We start from the raw sequence: 17,022 nt of genomic DNA on the forward strand, positions 1-17,022 counted from the left end.
TGACTCTAGCTCTTTTTTGAAAGCATTGTGTATCTTTCTCTATTTCTTTATTTTTCATCTCTCTGTGTCCTTGGATTTATGATGGATTTCTTGTAGACAATATTGGGTCTTGTTTTTTTTTTTTTTTAACTCTGACCATCTGTATGTCCTATAGTTGGTTTATTTAGACCATTTTTATTTATTTATTTATTTATTTATTTATTTATTTATTTATTTATTTTTAAAGATTTTAATTATTTATTCATGAGAGACACAGAGAGAGAGAGGCAGAGACACAGGCAGAGGGAGAAGCAGGCTCCATACACGGGGAGCCCGACGTGGGATTCGATCCCGGGTCTCCAGGATCACGCCCTGGGCCAAAGGCAGGCGCTAAACCGCTGCGCCACCCAGGGATCCCAGACCATTTATATTTAAATCAATTATTGATACAGGTATATTGATAGCTACTTATTTGTAACTATTTTATACTTATTGCACATGTTCTTTGGTTCTTTTATTTCCTCCTTTTTTTCCTGCCTTCTCTGATTTGAAGTAAATATTCAATGTGATTTCATTTTCTTTTCTCTTGGTATATCAATTGTACTTCTTTTAAATATATTTTTAGTGGTTGCCCCAGAGTTTGCAATACACATTACAACAAATTAAATCTAGCTTTAGGGATCCCTGGGTGGCGCAGCGGTTTAGCGCCTGCCTTTGGCCCAGGGCGTGATCCTGGAGACCCGGGATCGAATCCCACGTCGGGCTCCCGGTGCATGGAGCCTGCTTCTCCCTCTGCCTATGTCTCTGCCTCTCTCTCTCTCTCTGTGTGACTATCATAAATAAATAAAAATTAAAAAAAAATAAATCTAGCTTTAAAAAAATAATAAATCTAGCTTTAAATGACAGTATACTGTTTCATGAGTAGTTGAGGTATTTTATAGCAGAGTATTTCTAATTCCTCTCTCCCATCCCTTATAACATTACTCTCACTCATTTCTCTTTTCTATATGCTATAATCACCCAATACATTGTTGTTGTTATTACTTTGAACTACTTATACACTAGTTCATTTAAGAATAAGAAAATACAGTTTTTTACTTTATCTTCATTTAACCATTCTCTGACCCTCTTTATGTAGATCCAAGTTTCTGACCCATATTTTATTTCAAAGAACTTCACCTACTTGTGACAGATTTCCTCAGGTTCTGTTTTAGGAAGTATTTATTTTTCCTTCACTTTTGAAGAACAGTTTTTCTGGATATAGAATTTGAGGTTGGTGGTTTTATTCTTTCAGTGCTTAGAAGCATTTCATTTTACTCTTTTCTTGATTGTATGGTTTGAGAAGTTCAAAGTAATTATCCTTATTCCTGCGTGGATAAGGAGTTTTCCCCACTGGTTTCATTCAAGGTGATTTTCTCTTTTTCTTTGCTTTATGGTAGTTTGAATATAATCATTCATTTAAGTTTTTGGTTTTTCCTGTTTTGTTTTTAAATGTATCCTGCTTGGTTTTCTCTTGAGGTTTCTGGTTATATGGTTTGGTGTCTGTCATTAGTTTTGGAAAATTTCCAGTCATTATTACTTACTCCAAATATTTCTTCGAAACACTATTTACTCTCTTTTCCTGTTATCACACTTAAGCATATGTTATAGCTTTTGTAATTTTCTCACAGTTCTTTGATATTCTTTTCCTTAAATTTTTTTTTTTCCTTTTTAGTTTAGGAACTTTCTGCTGACGTATCTTCAAGCTCACTTATTCTTTCCTTGGTACATTACACATCTATTTTGTATGTTCTCTACTATTTCCTTAAGATAGTAGTTATTTTAAAGTTCTCTGTTCAATAATTCCAAAATCTATGCCATATTTGAATCTGATTCTGATGCTTCCTTTGTCTCTCTTCTTTAAAATTTTAATTCACTAATTAATTTATTTTAGAGAGTGGAGAGGGGCAGAGGGAGAGAAAGAATTTTAAGTCGACTCTTTCCCTGGTGAGGAGCCTGACACAGGGCACAATCTCACAACCCTGAGATCATGACCTGAGCCCAAATCAAAAGTCAGAAGATTCCAACTGAGCCACCCAGGTGCCCCAAGAAGAAAAAAACAGGCGTAAGAGATAAAGCAAGTTGGGGCTCTATGCTCAGTGTGGAGCCTGCTTGAGATTTCTATCCCTCTCTCTTTCTGCTTGCTCCTGCTCTCTATCTCTCTAAAATAAATAAGTAAGATGTTTTTTAAAAATTAGCAAGAAAGACTTTTTTCTTGTCTTTCACCATGCTTTTCATTTTTTTTTTTTTTTTTTTTTTTGGAAGCCAGCTAGGATATATTGACTAATAGGAACTGAGGTAATTAGACTTTTTAGTTTGAGGTTTTGCGTTCTTCAGGTTTGAATTTGGGCTGTTTATTTTTATTTATTTATTTTTTTAAATTTTTATTTATTTATGATAGTCACACAGAGAGAGAGAGGGAGGCAGAGACACAGGCAGAGGGAGAAGCAGGCTCCATGCACCGGGAGCCTGATGTGGGATTTGATCCCAGGTCTCCAGGATCGCGCCCTGGGCCAAAGGCAGGCGCCAAACCGCTGTGCCACCCAGGGATCCCGAATTTGGGCTGTTTAATATGTAATGTAACCCTAGGTGCCAGAAACATCATTTTCTTTCAGTGTTCTTGTCCCCCCTCCCCTTTTTTTTTTTTAGTTTTTGTTTCATTTTGTTTTTTGAGTTCCTAAAGAAATACTTAAATAGAGTTGTGCCCTGTATATCTCTGTTGTAACGTACTGCTTTTATGCCTTATTACTGCTGTGGTGATTGTGAATTTGAGGAAGAATTTTCTAATCTTATTATTAAATCCCAGTTTTAACTGGCACTAAGACCCTGGACTCTTATTTCCTAAATGTTTCTTAGCCTCCACCTCCCCTTATGTGAGAAAGGAAGGCCAGGGGGTGCCAGGGTTGTCTAATTGCTCTTCCCCTAGGTAGAGGCTCTGTTAAAGTAGTTACCTTTAGAAGGTTGGCTTTCATTATGAAGAAAACTCTGGGAGTATTTAAAAAATAGTTGCTTTTTTCCCTATCTTGTTCCAGATAGGGTTTTTTTCTCTTCTTTTACTGGAAGTAAAACTCGCATAAGTGTGGGGGATCCCTAAGACCATGCCTCCAGCAGTTTCTTACTCTGAAGGTAGTCTACATTCAGTCTCCCAAGATTGTCAAAATGACATTTTAATTATTCCTATCAATTACTGTCTCTAGTGGCTTCTACTCTCGGTTAACTGATCTCACCTGTGATTCTGTCTTTACCTATGTATCCATGGGTTTATGGTTTCCTCAGTAACCTCAGCTCTTTGAAGGACCTAAGAAAAGTCCTTGAGTTTTATTTTTTGTTTTATTTTTTTATTTTTTTTTAAATTTTTATTTATTTATGATAGTCACAGAGAGAGAGAGAGAGAGAGAGAGAGAGAGGCAGAGACATAGGCAGAGGGAGAAGCAGGCTCCACGCACCAGGAACCCGATTTGGGATTCGATCCCGGGTCTCCAGGATCGCACCCTGGGCCAAAGGCAGGCACCAAACCGCTGCGCCACCCAGGGATCCCAAGTCCTTGAGTTTTAGTTCAGCTTTAGTCTTATCTGGATAAGAGTGATAGACAAGTTTTTTTTTTTTTTTTTTAAGATTTTATTTATTGATTGATGAGAGACACAGAGAGAGAGAAAGAGGCAGAGACACAGGCAGAGGGAGAAGCAGGCTCCATGCAGGGAGCCCGATGTGGGACTCGATTCCAGGTCTCCAGGATCACGCCCCTGGCCGAAGGTGGCGCTAAATCCCTGAGCCATCGGGGCTGCCCGATAGACAGTTTCATAAGCTCTTATATTTTGGAGCTAAATCTGGAAGTTCCTTTCCTTTCCTATTAAAATTATATTGGCTAATATCTTCACTATAAGGTTAATAGTGGTGATAAGGGGCATCTTTGTCCTTAATTTTGACAGAAATGTTTCTGGTGTTTAAATGTTTATATAAGGTACTTGCTTTTGGTTATATGTTTATGTATATAAAACCAAGTTAAAGATGTATACATGATTTTTTAAAATTGAGTGCTTTTGTCATAATTGAATGTTGAACTTTGTCAAATGCTTTTTTGAGGCATTCGTTGAAATGATTAATCTTTCTCTTTAGATCTGTTATTATGACATTGTATTAATAGGGGACCTAATAATGAAGCACTCTTGCATTTTTGGAATAACACATAATAGGCTTGAGTTTTAATGCTTTTTATAGGATTTTCATGAGTTTTTTTTTTATATTAGTATAACTGAAGTTGATTTGTAATTTACAAATTATGTTTGTTACTAGTCTTTATTAGATGTGTTATCGGTCATTATGCTAGCTTCATTAAAACAGGTTTTTATCTTTTTACTATGTCCTTGAATAGTTTAGGTTATATTGAGTCTATCCTTTTTAAATGTTTTGATAGATTTCTTTACTGGAACCATCTGTACTTGGTGTTTTTTGATGATTGAATTCTGATAATTCTTTGGAGATTTCTTTCTTTTGACTTTCTGTGTCTGCTGGGGTCAGTACATCCCCCCCCCCGCCCCCCCTCCACCCAAGAGTTATGTATTTCATCTGAGTTTTCAAATTTATCTCCATCAGGTTGTGCTAAGTAGCTATGTGACTCTTAAACAGTCTCTGCTCAGCAGCTTTTTTTTTTTTTTAAGATTTTATTTTTAAGTAATCTCTATACCCAACACAAGGCTTCAAGAGTCTCATGCTCCACCTACTGAGCCAGCCAGGTGCCCCAGCAGCTTTGTTTTTATATTTGCACTTTGCTACCTGTTTCTTTTTCACTTTTTTTTTCATATATTTAATTACTCCTTTATATTGACATAGTTACTAAATTTTACGAATTTCTGCTATACTATATAGAGAGCTACACTGCGATATATGTATAATAATAAATCAAGTGGTCATGTGATAGAAAACAAATAGCTAATGGTTATTATAAAATGTAGCAATTTGAAATAGATTTAAAGTTAAATTAAAATTTCACTTCCTCAGTCATCTTAGCCACATTTTAAGTACTCAGTAGCCAGATGTCTCTAGTGGTTACTGTATTAAACAGTGCAGATAGAGAATATTTCTGTCATTGAAGAAAGTTCTATTGGAAAGTGCAATTATACCATTATATTGCTATTAACATCATTTTTTTATTATTATTATTAACATCATTTTGTAGAAGCTTTGCAGTTTGCTTTCTGTTTCTCCTTTTTAATACTTTTTTTTTTTTCTTTTCACATTGAAGGACAGTTTTTGATTTTGGTGTTTCCTTTTGAATTCTGGTGTTTTAAAAAATTTGTAAATACAATACAGCATTAATGTGTATTGTATTATAGACTAGTACTTTATTATAAAATACTATTTTCCTTAAGGCTCTGAATTTTATCTTCTCTGAAATCAGAATTTCTACCTGTTCAATTATTATTTATATTTGCCTCATCTTTGCAATTATTTTTAAATATAATTGCTGAAATCACTTTATTTATGTCTCTTGTATACATCAGAGAATTGGATTTTTGCCTTGTTAACATCTAAAATTTTTTAAAAATGTTGTTAGGCCCATGTGTTCACTGATATGTTTGATCTTAATTTTACCCTAATGTTTTGTGGCATATTTTACACATATACGTGTGAACACACACTTTCATTAGATCAGCTTTTTTCTTTGGCTTCTTTCCTTCTTTCTTTCTTTCTTTCTTTCTTTCTTTCTTTCTTTCTTTCTTTCTTTCTTTCTTTCTTTCTTTCTCTTTTAAGATTTTATTTATTCATGAGAGACAGAGACAGAGAGAGAGAGACAGGCAGAGACACAGGCAGAGGGAGAAACAAGTTCCACGCTGGGAGCCTGGCACGGGGACTTGATCCTGGAACTCCAGAAACACGCCCTGGGGCAAAGGCAGGTGCTTAACCGCTGAGCCACCCAGGCGTATCATGGCCTTTTTCTTATTAAAATAAGTTTATTTTGGCATTCAGGATGGTTTGTGCTTTTTTGTTGTTGTTTTGTTTTTGTTCTTGTTTGTTTTTTGTTTTGTTCCCTGCAATTTAGTCTCTTTAATATAACACTTTCTTTTTAAGATTTTATTGATCTGAGGGAGAGAGAGAGAGAGAGAGAGAGAGAGGCGGGTAGGGGAGGGAGGAGCAGAGGGAAAGGGAGAGGGAAAAGCAGACTCCCTACTAAAAATAAGCAGGGAACCTGACATGAGAGGCTCAATCCTGGGACACTGAGATCAGGACCTAGGCTGAAGTCAGACACTTAACTGCTTAACTGACTGAACCACCCAGGCGCCCCTAATATAACACTCTTAAGACTCCCTGAGGTAGTTAGGAACCTCCTTCTCTTCTCTCTCTCCCAGCATCTAATTATAAGTGATGATCTTTTCTATTTTTCTCCCATTTTTTGATATAGCTATCCTTTCTACTTATTAGAGAACCTTTGTATATACTGTTACGTCATTCTTCTCTTTAAGGTTAGTTTTAGTTCTTTAGTTGTTTTTAGTTCATATGACCAGACTTTATCCTGAAGCTTTTCAAATTGTTTCTTGGTTACATATAGTTTGTTCTTTAGTAGGTTTCTCAGTAAGGATTCAAGGAACTTTTACATTTTGTTAACTAATCTGTGCCTTTAAACTTGAAGGACAGTTCTAGGTTCACACGATACACATGTACTTGGGTATCTTAAAAATTTTTGTTTCATTTTATTTGAATATGACACAGCTGTTGTGAAGCTTCTTGACATAATTTTTAAAAAAGATTTTATATGAGAGAGGGAAAATGAGCAGAGGGAGGGGCAGAGGGAGAGGGAGAAGCATACTCACTGCTGAGCATAGTGACAGTGGTCAGTGTCAGGCTCTATCCTATAGGACCCTGAGATTACAACCCAAGCTGAAGTCAGATGCTTAACTAACTGAGCCATCCAGGTGCCCTGACACTATACTTTTTCTTATAAGAAACTTGGTCTTTTTGCCAGAATGTGTAAATAACTTAAAAATTTTTTTTAAGTTTAATAGTTTGTACTAGGAATATACTGGGTTGAATTTCTGTAATGTGTGCTTCCTTTCATTGTGTAGATTCAGGTCTTATTTTAGGAAGATTTGCTTGTAGCACAGTTTGAAATACCTGTTTGGTTCCAATTATACATTTATTGAATCACTTGACTGTTGCCTTCTTTTGTATCTGTTTCATTATGTTTACTTATTTTCTGATTTGTTTTTTCCTTATTAGGCTTTTTTCTTAGAGGGGAAAAGAGAGTCTATTCTTTTATTGTGTAGGTTTCTTTTTTAGACTTTATTTATTTACTTATTTGAGAGGGTCAGAGAGAGCACATGAAAGAAAGGGAGCCTGACCCTGTCTCAGCTGTGGGAGCTGGGGAAAGGGCAGAGGTGGGAGGGAGGGAAACAAGCAAAGTCTGTGCTCAGTGCAGAAGCCAACACAGGGCTCAATCTCACAGCCCTGAGATCACAACCTGAGCCAAAATCAAGAGTTGGGTGCTCAACTAGTGAGCCACCCAGGTGCCCTGTTGGGTGTTTTTTGGTTACTGATTCAATTTCGTTGCTGATAATTTGTTCAAATTTTCTATTTCTTTCTGATTTATTTTGGGAGGTTATATGCTTATGGGAATTTATCCATTTCTTCTAGGTTGTCCAACTTGTTGGCATTTAATTTTTCAAAACATTCTCTTAAAATCCTTTATATTTGTCTCGTGTCAGTTATTTTCCCTCTTTTTTTCTTCTGATTTTGAGTCCTCTCTCTTTTTGACTTGCTGAGTCTAAAGGTTTATGAATTTTATTGACCTTTTCTCTTTTTTTTTAAAGATTTTATTTATTCATGAGAGACACAGGCAGAGGGAGAAACAGGCTCTCTGCGGGGACCCCCATGCAGGACTCCTCCTGGAACCGGGATCACAGCGTGAAGGCAGATACTCCACTGCTGAGCCACCTGGGCATCCCATTTATGACCTTTTCAAAGAACCAGCTCCTGGTTTCATTGATCTGTTTTATTGTTGATTTTGTTTGTTTCTATTTTGTGTATCCCTCCTCTAATCTTTATCATTTTTTTTCATTTCTTTCTTTCTATTGGTTTTGAGTGTTCATTGGAGAGTCATAATAGTCCTTCCTATTGTCTAGTCATAATATTTCTGAGCTGTTGTAATTTTGACTTATTGTCCCTTATTAAACTTCAGTTATTTTTAAAATTTCTGTTAGGTCATGTTGAAATAATAAATAATCACATTTATCTTTTTTAATTTTTTTTTTAATTTTTTTATGATAGTCACAGAGAGAGAGAGAGAGAAAGAGAGAGGCAGAGACACAGGCAGAGGGAGAAGCAGCCTCCATGTACCGGGAGCCTGATGTGGGATTCGATCCCGGGTCTCCAGGATCGCACCCTGGGCCAAAGGCAGGCACCAAACCACTGCGCCACCCAGGGATCCCACATTTATCTTTTTTATGGCTGCATATTTTTCACGTGTTTTTATTATCTGCTAGAGTATTGTTTGTTTTACATTTGATATTTTTCCTAAAATATATTACTGTAGGCTTTCATTTTAGTTTCCAGTGTTTAAGCAAGTTTGGTTTTCCAGTTTTAGAAGGAAGGACTTCTGTATGCCGAAGGGATGTGGTTTTTGAGCTTTGTGAAGTATTTTAAAAATTTGGACTTTTGAGATTTAGTGAAGCTTTTTGCCTTTATGTTTCCAAGAGTCTGAAAACTATGCTTTCTGAAGAGTCACTTTTAAATGTATTTTGCTGTTGTACTTTTTGAGGTCTGTGTGACTTAGATCTCTGCCCACCATAATATGAATCTTCTCTGTCCTGGGGTTGATATTGTTTATGATTTAATTCTCTCTTCCGCAATTTCATTTCAGTGGGTCTCTCTTCCAAAAGTAAGAGAATGTTTGTGGGATAGTTCTGAAATCCTCTTAGAATCTAGAATCACCAGTTTTTGAGTGTTCTTAGCCCCTTAGAGATTTCCTGCCTTCTTTGCATTTACCTCATCTTAGAGCCTATGAGAACATTATCTGATTTTATCCAGTTCTCAGATTTCCCTGGTAAGATTATTTTCTATTACTCGAATTTTAAACTTTTGGTTTCTTTGTAAAGAGTTGGTTTTTCCTTCATTTTGGGCAGCTCGTTTAAATGAGAATAGCATTTTTTTCAGAGAGTTTTTTTTTTTTAACCTCAAGTAAAAGAACTCCCCTGCTCTATGTCAATTCCTTGTTTCTTTCTTTTATAACACGTCGTTTTATAACACGTCGTACAGTTTGTAATTATCTTGTTTACAACTCTACTTGTTTGTTTTCTGTTGCTGCTTATTTGAACATTAGCATCACAAGTGGGGATCCTATCTTTATATCACTGTATTCTTAGAGCCCAGCACAGTGTCTGGCATAGAGGACTCAGTAAATAATTTGTTGAATTAAGTAACTTAAGTTTACAGCAGGCTCCCTCCCCAGCATGGTTCTGTGTGAAAACTGGGATGTATTTGGAAAGGAGTCTAAACCTTTAAAATATGTACAAGTATAAGTGATTTTTGGAGAAGCTATAATTTTTATAGTATGCTCTAACTCTAGCTGTGGATATTCAAAATTGATTTGAGTTTATTTCTATTTTTGCATTTGAATTAATTTTTATTGAATATTTTTTTGTCTCCTAAGTTTTATGTATCTCCATTTATTGTCTATTAAGAAATAGATCATAATCTTTTTGGCCTCAGGTACCCATTCTTGTACTGTTATGGTGTCACTCCAGCAGTGTTCACACATAATGGAACCTCTGTTATAATCAGTGGGTTGTGTGTTGTTATTGACTGCTATGTAGGAAGAAGATTATTCATGATACCTTGAATAAAGGATGTAAAAGGTTTTTCACAGAATTGTAGAATGTTGGCATGGTCTCATGAATGGTGTTTTCTAGAAGTGTGCAATGTAGCTGCTCTGATTAGAACCGGAAGAAACTTGAGACCAAGGAATTTTTAACCTTTCCCTTTGCACTGCAGATGAAGGATTAAAACCCTGAGAGGTTATGTGATGTGCTTAACCGAACCAATTAGTGGCCAACCTCCATAATCTTAAAATTCGTAGGGGCTGAGGGAAAAGGAGAATGAGATCCCAAGCAGACTCTGCAGCTAGTGTAGAGACAACCCTGAGACCACACCCAAGACCGTGACCCGAGCCAAAACCTAGGGTCAATACCCAACCGACTGAGCCACTCAGGCACCCCTGTATTTTGAAAGTTTTAATAGATATTATAACATTGACTCTCTGTGTCTACTTTTTCTACCTGATTTTCTGATAGCAAGCATCTAATTTAGTCAACTTGATGGGTGTAAAAAGATACTGTATTTTGTTAATTTTTTCCCCTAACAATATATGGGGATTTAAAGAAATTTTTGTTGCTGTTTACTGGCCACTGTATTTCTTATTCTCAGTGTGAAACAATATTTTGCATATTTTAGATATGCATACCATTTTTTAAAAAAGATTTTATTTATTCATGAGAGACACAGAGAGAGGCAGAGACATAGGCAGAGGGAGAAGTAGGCTCAACCGCTAAGCCACCCAAGCGTTATTAGTCATATGAGTTGCAAACATTTTTTCTTTTGTGTGTTTCTGGTTTTTCTTTAAGGTATTTTTTATAATACAAAATTTGGCAGCTAAAAAATAATCAAGTAGCTATCTTTTCTTTTACAACTTATGTGTTTCTTGGCAAAAACATCTTTCCAACACTTTTGGTTGTCTATATTGACCCCTAAATACTTTTCCTTAGATTTTTATATATGTATGTATGTTTAAATTGTTAATTGGGATTAATTTTGTATTAGGGATTAACTATTTTCTCTCAACAGATAATTTAGTTGTATAAGCATCACTTAACTAATAACTATCATTTCCTACAGAAATAAGATATCACCTTAGTCAAATACTAAGTTCTAGTTTACACTGGGCTCAATTTCTGGGTTTTTGTTTCTCTGAGCTAGGTCTGTACCTACCTATACCATTCCCTATTGTTTTTTAATTATAGAGACTTGAAGCTGATGACGTGAACTTCTCTCACCATTCTTTTTTATTACTTTTCTTCACTCTTTTTCTGCGTTTATACAAACTTCTGTGTATTGTGTAACTCTTTGGGTAAAGATTCCCATAGCTCAGATAGTGGGTAGACTGGTAATCTTTTTCTATGTTGTTAGTTCTCTGTGGGTTACCAGGAGACACCTTTCAGTATCTTGATATCCTCAGCCAAGAGGTCAAGTACAATCTCAACTTCAGTGATAAAGGGAAAACCAAGTCTACTAGGTTAGCTTTTTCTAAAGTTCCTTGTGGGACAGGGAGACTAGCAGCTTATCTCAGAAATGCTTATGCAGTTGATGCCTTTCTCTTAGATCCATGGATCTCTTGGTTTTCCAAAAGTTTCCCAGACTTTTGTCATGGTTCTTAACAGTTCTGATTCTGGTGTCTGTCACCTGCTGAACTCAAGAGAGGTACCTACTAGTTGACCTAGTGTCCGGACTGGAGATTATCTTCAGACTTCCATCTTTCCAAATCCCCTCAGGCTAACCTCACTTTATTTCTGGTTTATATTTTAGTTTTCATTATTAAAAAAAAAATTAAGTAATCTCTACACCCAATGTGGGGTTCAAACTCACAACCTCAAGATCAAGTTGCATGTTCCACCAACTGAGCCAGCCAGGCACCCCATTTCTCATTTATTTTTATTTCAACTTAGAATAAGCTTTAAATTACAAGTAATAAGTACAAGTAATATATCCAATGCTTTGGTGATCTACTTTAATTTTTTCTTTGTAGTGCTATCTATTTATCTTTATCAAATACTTACTAAGCACTTTGTGTGTAGCAGCATTTAGTGTTGGAGTTAGGCATATGAGGATGAATACCACCTAGTCCATATTCTCTCAGAGATGTTTTATATAGTTTTTCACTTCTTAAAAAATTTTCACTTGGCATACACACTTTCTAGGTTTCTGTTTTCTTCCTCTTTGCCTCTTTTTAGTCTCCTTTGCTCAAACTTTGTCATTTAGACCCCAAAAGTGATGGACCCCCAGAGCTTAATGAGTCCTTTGATTTCTCTAGTTCCATTTCATTCCTTAGGTCATCTTGTTCATTGTCATGGCTTTAAATATTTTAGCTATGATGTACTAATATCCCTAAAGATAAGTGCATTTTTCAGTTGGTGTTTCCCCTGAATTTCAGGCTCAGATGTCCAACTACTCTATCTCTAAAAGGCTGTTTAATAGGCATTTCAAAATTCAGAAGACCACAACATAGTGTAACTGTTTGCCCCCTTGACTTTGCATTTATTGGTCCATCTGCTCACTTTTCAGATTATGATTGGTTAGCTCTCTCATGTCATTCATTAACATGAATGATTTTTGTAGTCCCACTTTATCATAGTTATGTGAGATTTTCTTTCATACTTTGTAATGTTCATCTCAAAGTGATTTTTTTTTAATTTTAGTTTTTTAGCTTTAGTTTTTAGCTATAGTATAGTTTTTCCATGTAGGATTATCTTCATTTTGTGTTTTGTAATTCATTCTTAAAAAACACTTTTTTGGGACACCTGGGTGGCTCACTCAGTTAGGTATCTGACTCTTGATTTCAGCTCAGGTCCTGATCTCAGCATTGTGAGATCGAGCCTGTACTGGAGTTCTGCACTCAGCACGGAGTCTGCTTGAGATTCCCTCTCCCTCTGCTCCTTCTCCTGCTGTGCTAAATAAATACATACATACTGACATATATACATACATAATCTTTAGAAAAGAAACACACCTTTTTTACTGATTATGAAAGTAATATGTGTTAATTTTAGAAAGCTCGAAAAGTATGATGAAGGAAAAAAGTACATGTAATCTCATCATTGAAAGCAACACCAACAATTTAGTATATGTTTTTGTCTTTCTCTGCATGAATATTATTACTTACAACACTTGATTCATCATGCATATACTATAAACTACTTTTTTTCTTCACTTACTGTGCAGTGAGCATTCTCCAATGACATTAAAGTCAACCTTGTAGATCATGAGTACATGGTATTCTGTAATACAAGTGTGTATTAATTTGTCTAATTAATTCCTGATTGTGGCACAATTAGGTTGCTTGCAGTTTGCTATTATAAACTGTGCTGTGATGAATATGAATGATTTACATCCCCTGGATTACTTTTTAGGTTAAGTTCCAAGAAGTGGAAATAATTCTCAGGCTGTATAGTGTAGACTTTTGAGTCAGACTGCCTTGGATTAAAACCCTGACTTCTTAGATGTGTGTATATTGAGGCAAATTAATTTACCTCTCTTGTTTCTTAATCTGTACATTGAAGATAATAATCTATACATGGAAAGCACTGAGAACAGCATCTGGAATGTCGTAAAAACTCAGAAATGTTAGATGCTAGCATCATCATTGTGGACATGATGGTTATCATCATTTTTATTTAAAGGATATACACATTTGAAGTGTCTTTGATTTGTATTATATTAAAATTCTGTTGAAAAGTTCTATCAATTTGAATTCCTACCAACAAAATATGAGGGTATCATTTTACCAGCTCTGGCCAACAACTGAGGTTAAAATTAAAGCATTTTTTTTTTCTATTTCCTTCCTTCCTTCTTTCCTTCTTTTTTTAGAGAGATGTACCATGGTGGGGAGGGATAGGGACAGAGAGAATCTTAAGCAGACTCCCTGCTGAGCTTGGAGGCATATGTGGAGCTTGATCTCATGACCCTGAAATCATGACCTTATCATTTTTATTTAAAGTATATACACATTTGAAGTGTCTTTGATTTGTATTATATTAAAATTCTGTTGAAAAGTTCTATCAATTTGAATTCCTACCAACAAAATATGAGGGTATCATTTTACCAGCTCTGGCCAACAACTGAGGTTAAAATTAAAGCATTTTTTTTTCTATTTCCTTCCTTCCTTCTTTCCTTCTTTTTTTAAAGAGATGTACCATGGTGGGGAGGGATAGGGACAGAGAGAATCTTAAGCAGACTCCCTGCTGAGCTTGGAGGCGGATGTGGAGCTTGATCTCATGACCCTGAAATCATGACCTGAGCTGGAATCAGGAATTGAATGCTTAATCCACTGAGCCACTGAGGCATCCCAAAACTTTTTTTAGTGGTGTGGCCCATTTTTTGTTTGTTTATTTATTTATTTATTTATTTTAAATTTTATTTTATCTTATAATAAAAGAATTAAAGGCCTGTGCTGAGATCAAGAGCCAGAATCATAACTGACTGAGCCACCCAGGTCCTTTCCCTTTCCCTTTCCTTTCTTTCCTTTCTTTTTCTTTCTTCTTTCTGTCAGTCATTCACTCACTCACTCACTCTACACCCAATATGGGGCTTGAATGCATGAACCGAAGAACAAGAATCACATGTTCTCTCTCTCTCTCTCTCTTTTTTTTTTTTTTTAAGAATCACATGTTCTGACTTAACCAGCCAGGTGCCAATGTAGACCCAATTTTTAAAATTTATTTATTTATTCATTCATTCATTCATTCATTCATTCATGATAGACATAGGGGGGTGGCAGACACACAGGCAGAGGGAGAAGCAGGCTCCATCCCAGGAGCCCGATGTGGGACTCAATCCCGGGACCCCAGGATCATGTCCTGGGCCAAAGGCAGGTGCCAAACTGCTGAGCCACCCAGGGATCCCCTATACCCAATTTTATAGGGAAAATATATATCTTTGTTTTAATCTCTAGTTATGCTTATTAATTGATTTTGAATATTTGGTTTTTGCCCACTTTTATATGAGGTATTTATGTTTAAGTACTATGAATGTATATATGTATGTAGTCCATGCCCAATGTGGGGCTTGAACTCAAGACTCTGAAATCAAGAGTCATATGTTCTACTCAGCCAACTTGATGTCCCTAAGTGCTCTTTAAATATTCAATTTTTAGTTAACCTTTGTGTTTTTTTTTTTATTTTTAAAGATTTTATTTATTTATTCATGAGAGACAGAGAGAAAGAGAGAGGCAGGCAGAGACATAGGCAAAGAGAGAAGCAGGCTCTGTGCAGGGAGCCCGATGTGGGACTCGATCCCGGGAGTCCAGGATCATGCCCTGGGCCAAAGGCAGACGCTCAACTGTTGAGCCACCCAGACATCCCATCCCACCTTTTGTGTTTTATGTTGCCTGTACATTTTCCAGTTAGTGACTGCCCTTTTAATTTTGTTTGAGGTTATTTTCTGTATTAATGTTTTACCTGTGTGAGATTTGTATATAAAGGCAGTTCTTTTCCATATAGTTCTATCTTCAAAAAAAATTAATTCACTCATCTGTTTGGCATTTATTAAATACTTTCTTTGTGCCAGGTATAGAAGCGATTTTTTTTAATATGCCGTTTTTTTTTTTTTAGAATGACTTTAGCTTTATAGAAAACTTAGTACAGAGTTCCCAGTACCTAGTTTCTCCTATTGCTAACATCTTATGTTACCATGGTAATTTGTCACAAGTAATATACCAACGTTGATATATATATCACTGTTATCTAAATTCCACATTTTATTTGGACTTTACTAGCTTTACTGCAAATGTCCTCTTGCTGATACTGGATCTCATCTAAAACATGATCACTTCTGGGGTGCCCTGCTGGCTGAGTTGGAAGAACATGTGACTCTTGGTGTCAGAGTTGTGAGTTTGAGCCCCACATTGGGTGTAGAGATTACTAAAATAAAAATATCATTACTTTTAGTTATCATGTCTCCTTCCTTGCCTCTGGTCTGTGACAGGTTTTCAGTCTTTTCTTGCTTTCTATTATATTGAGGGTTTTGAGGAATATTAGTCATAAATATTCTTGAATATTCTTTTTTCAAAAAAGATTTTATTTATTTATTAATGAGAGATACAGAGAGAGGCAGAGGCACAGGCAGAGGGAGAAGCAGACTCCTGGCAGGGAGCCTGATGCGAGACTCGGTCCCAGGACCCCAGGATCACTACCTGAGCCAAAGGCAGACGCTCAACCACTAAGCAACCCCAGGTGCCCCTCTTGAATATTATTCAATTTAAGTTTGTCAAGATGGTTAGACTAGGGTTATTTATTCCATTCTTTGGGCTATAATCCAATACTACATTATTTATTTTGTTATTTACATTATTTCAACTTTGACCATTCAGTCTTTCGTTCTTTTACCTTGGCTCCTCTGTCTTTTTGACATGTTTCCATCCGTTTTTTTGTTTGTTTGTTTGTTTGTTTGTTTGTTTGTTTTTGAGTGCTACAGAATGCTCCGGGCTTATTTTCTGAATCACCTGCTCCAATCCTAGAACTAGCTATTTCCCCTAGAATCCTTGCTTTCTCTTATTGGGGAATGCTATGTAGAAACGAAGACCTGGGTGCTGCTTGTGTTCACTCCTGCTGGGGTGTCACTACTTTTAGTCCCTCTTAGTGAATAGTGCTAGGAAGTACTATTTGTGTGTTGTTTGTGCATGCATGCACTTGCATATTTATAATTACTTTCATATCTACTTATCTGTGTCTATATTAAACTAAACATGAGGGGATCCCTGGGTGGCTCAGTGGTTTTTAGCATCTGCCTTTGGCCCGGAACATGATGCTGGAGTCCCGGGATCGAGTCCCACATCAGGCTCCCTGCATGGAGCCTGCTTTTTCCTCTGCCTGTGTCTCTGCCTCTCTCTCTCTCTCTCTGTATGTCTATCCTGAGTAAATAAATAAAATCTTAAAAAAAAAAATAATTAAACATGAGTACATAGTTATGTTTCTGGCTCCAGTACCACAGGGTTCATTATAACTTTCCACACTTTGCCTTTCTATAACTTTCCACTCCAAAGTGATAAACTTGATCCTACCATCTACCATCCATTTAGTTATTTGTTCAGCCCCAGTATACATGTAAACTGATTCAGAATTAACCCGTAGCAACTTCCCCAAATAAAGTACAGTTTTTATGCATGGTTCCATTTGTGTTTAGCTTTACTGGTTTCCAGTGAAAACATCGTCTTCCAAAGTTACATGTATCACTTCCTGTTTTCAC

General features: G+C 36.2%; 1 protein-coding gene across 10 annotated transcripts in view; it reads left to right on the forward strand.

Annotated features, from left to right (window-relative positions):
- MKLN1 (muskelin 1) overlaps positions 1 to 17,022 on the forward strand; it is a 211,454-nt gene that overhangs the window by 71,466 nt on the left and 122,966 nt on the right. The window contains exon 1 of one of the 10 annotated variants that reach the window (XM_072784604.1): positions 8,977 to 9,055. The exons of the other annotated variants lie outside the window; for them this stretch is intronic. The gene's annotated coding sequence lies outside the window, so the exon portion shown is untranslated. Of the gene's footprint in view, positions 1 to 8,976; positions 9,056 to 17,022 lie in introns of those variants that run through there. 10 annotated transcript variants of the gene reach the window in all.

This window comes from Canis lupus, chromosome 18 (assembly GCF_048164855.1).
Source record: "Canis lupus baileyi chromosome 18, mCanLup2.hap1, whole genome shotgun sequence".
In the NCBI taxonomy this organism is placed as follows: domain Eukaryota; kingdom Metazoa; phylum Chordata; class Mammalia; order Carnivora; family Canidae; genus Canis; species Canis lupus.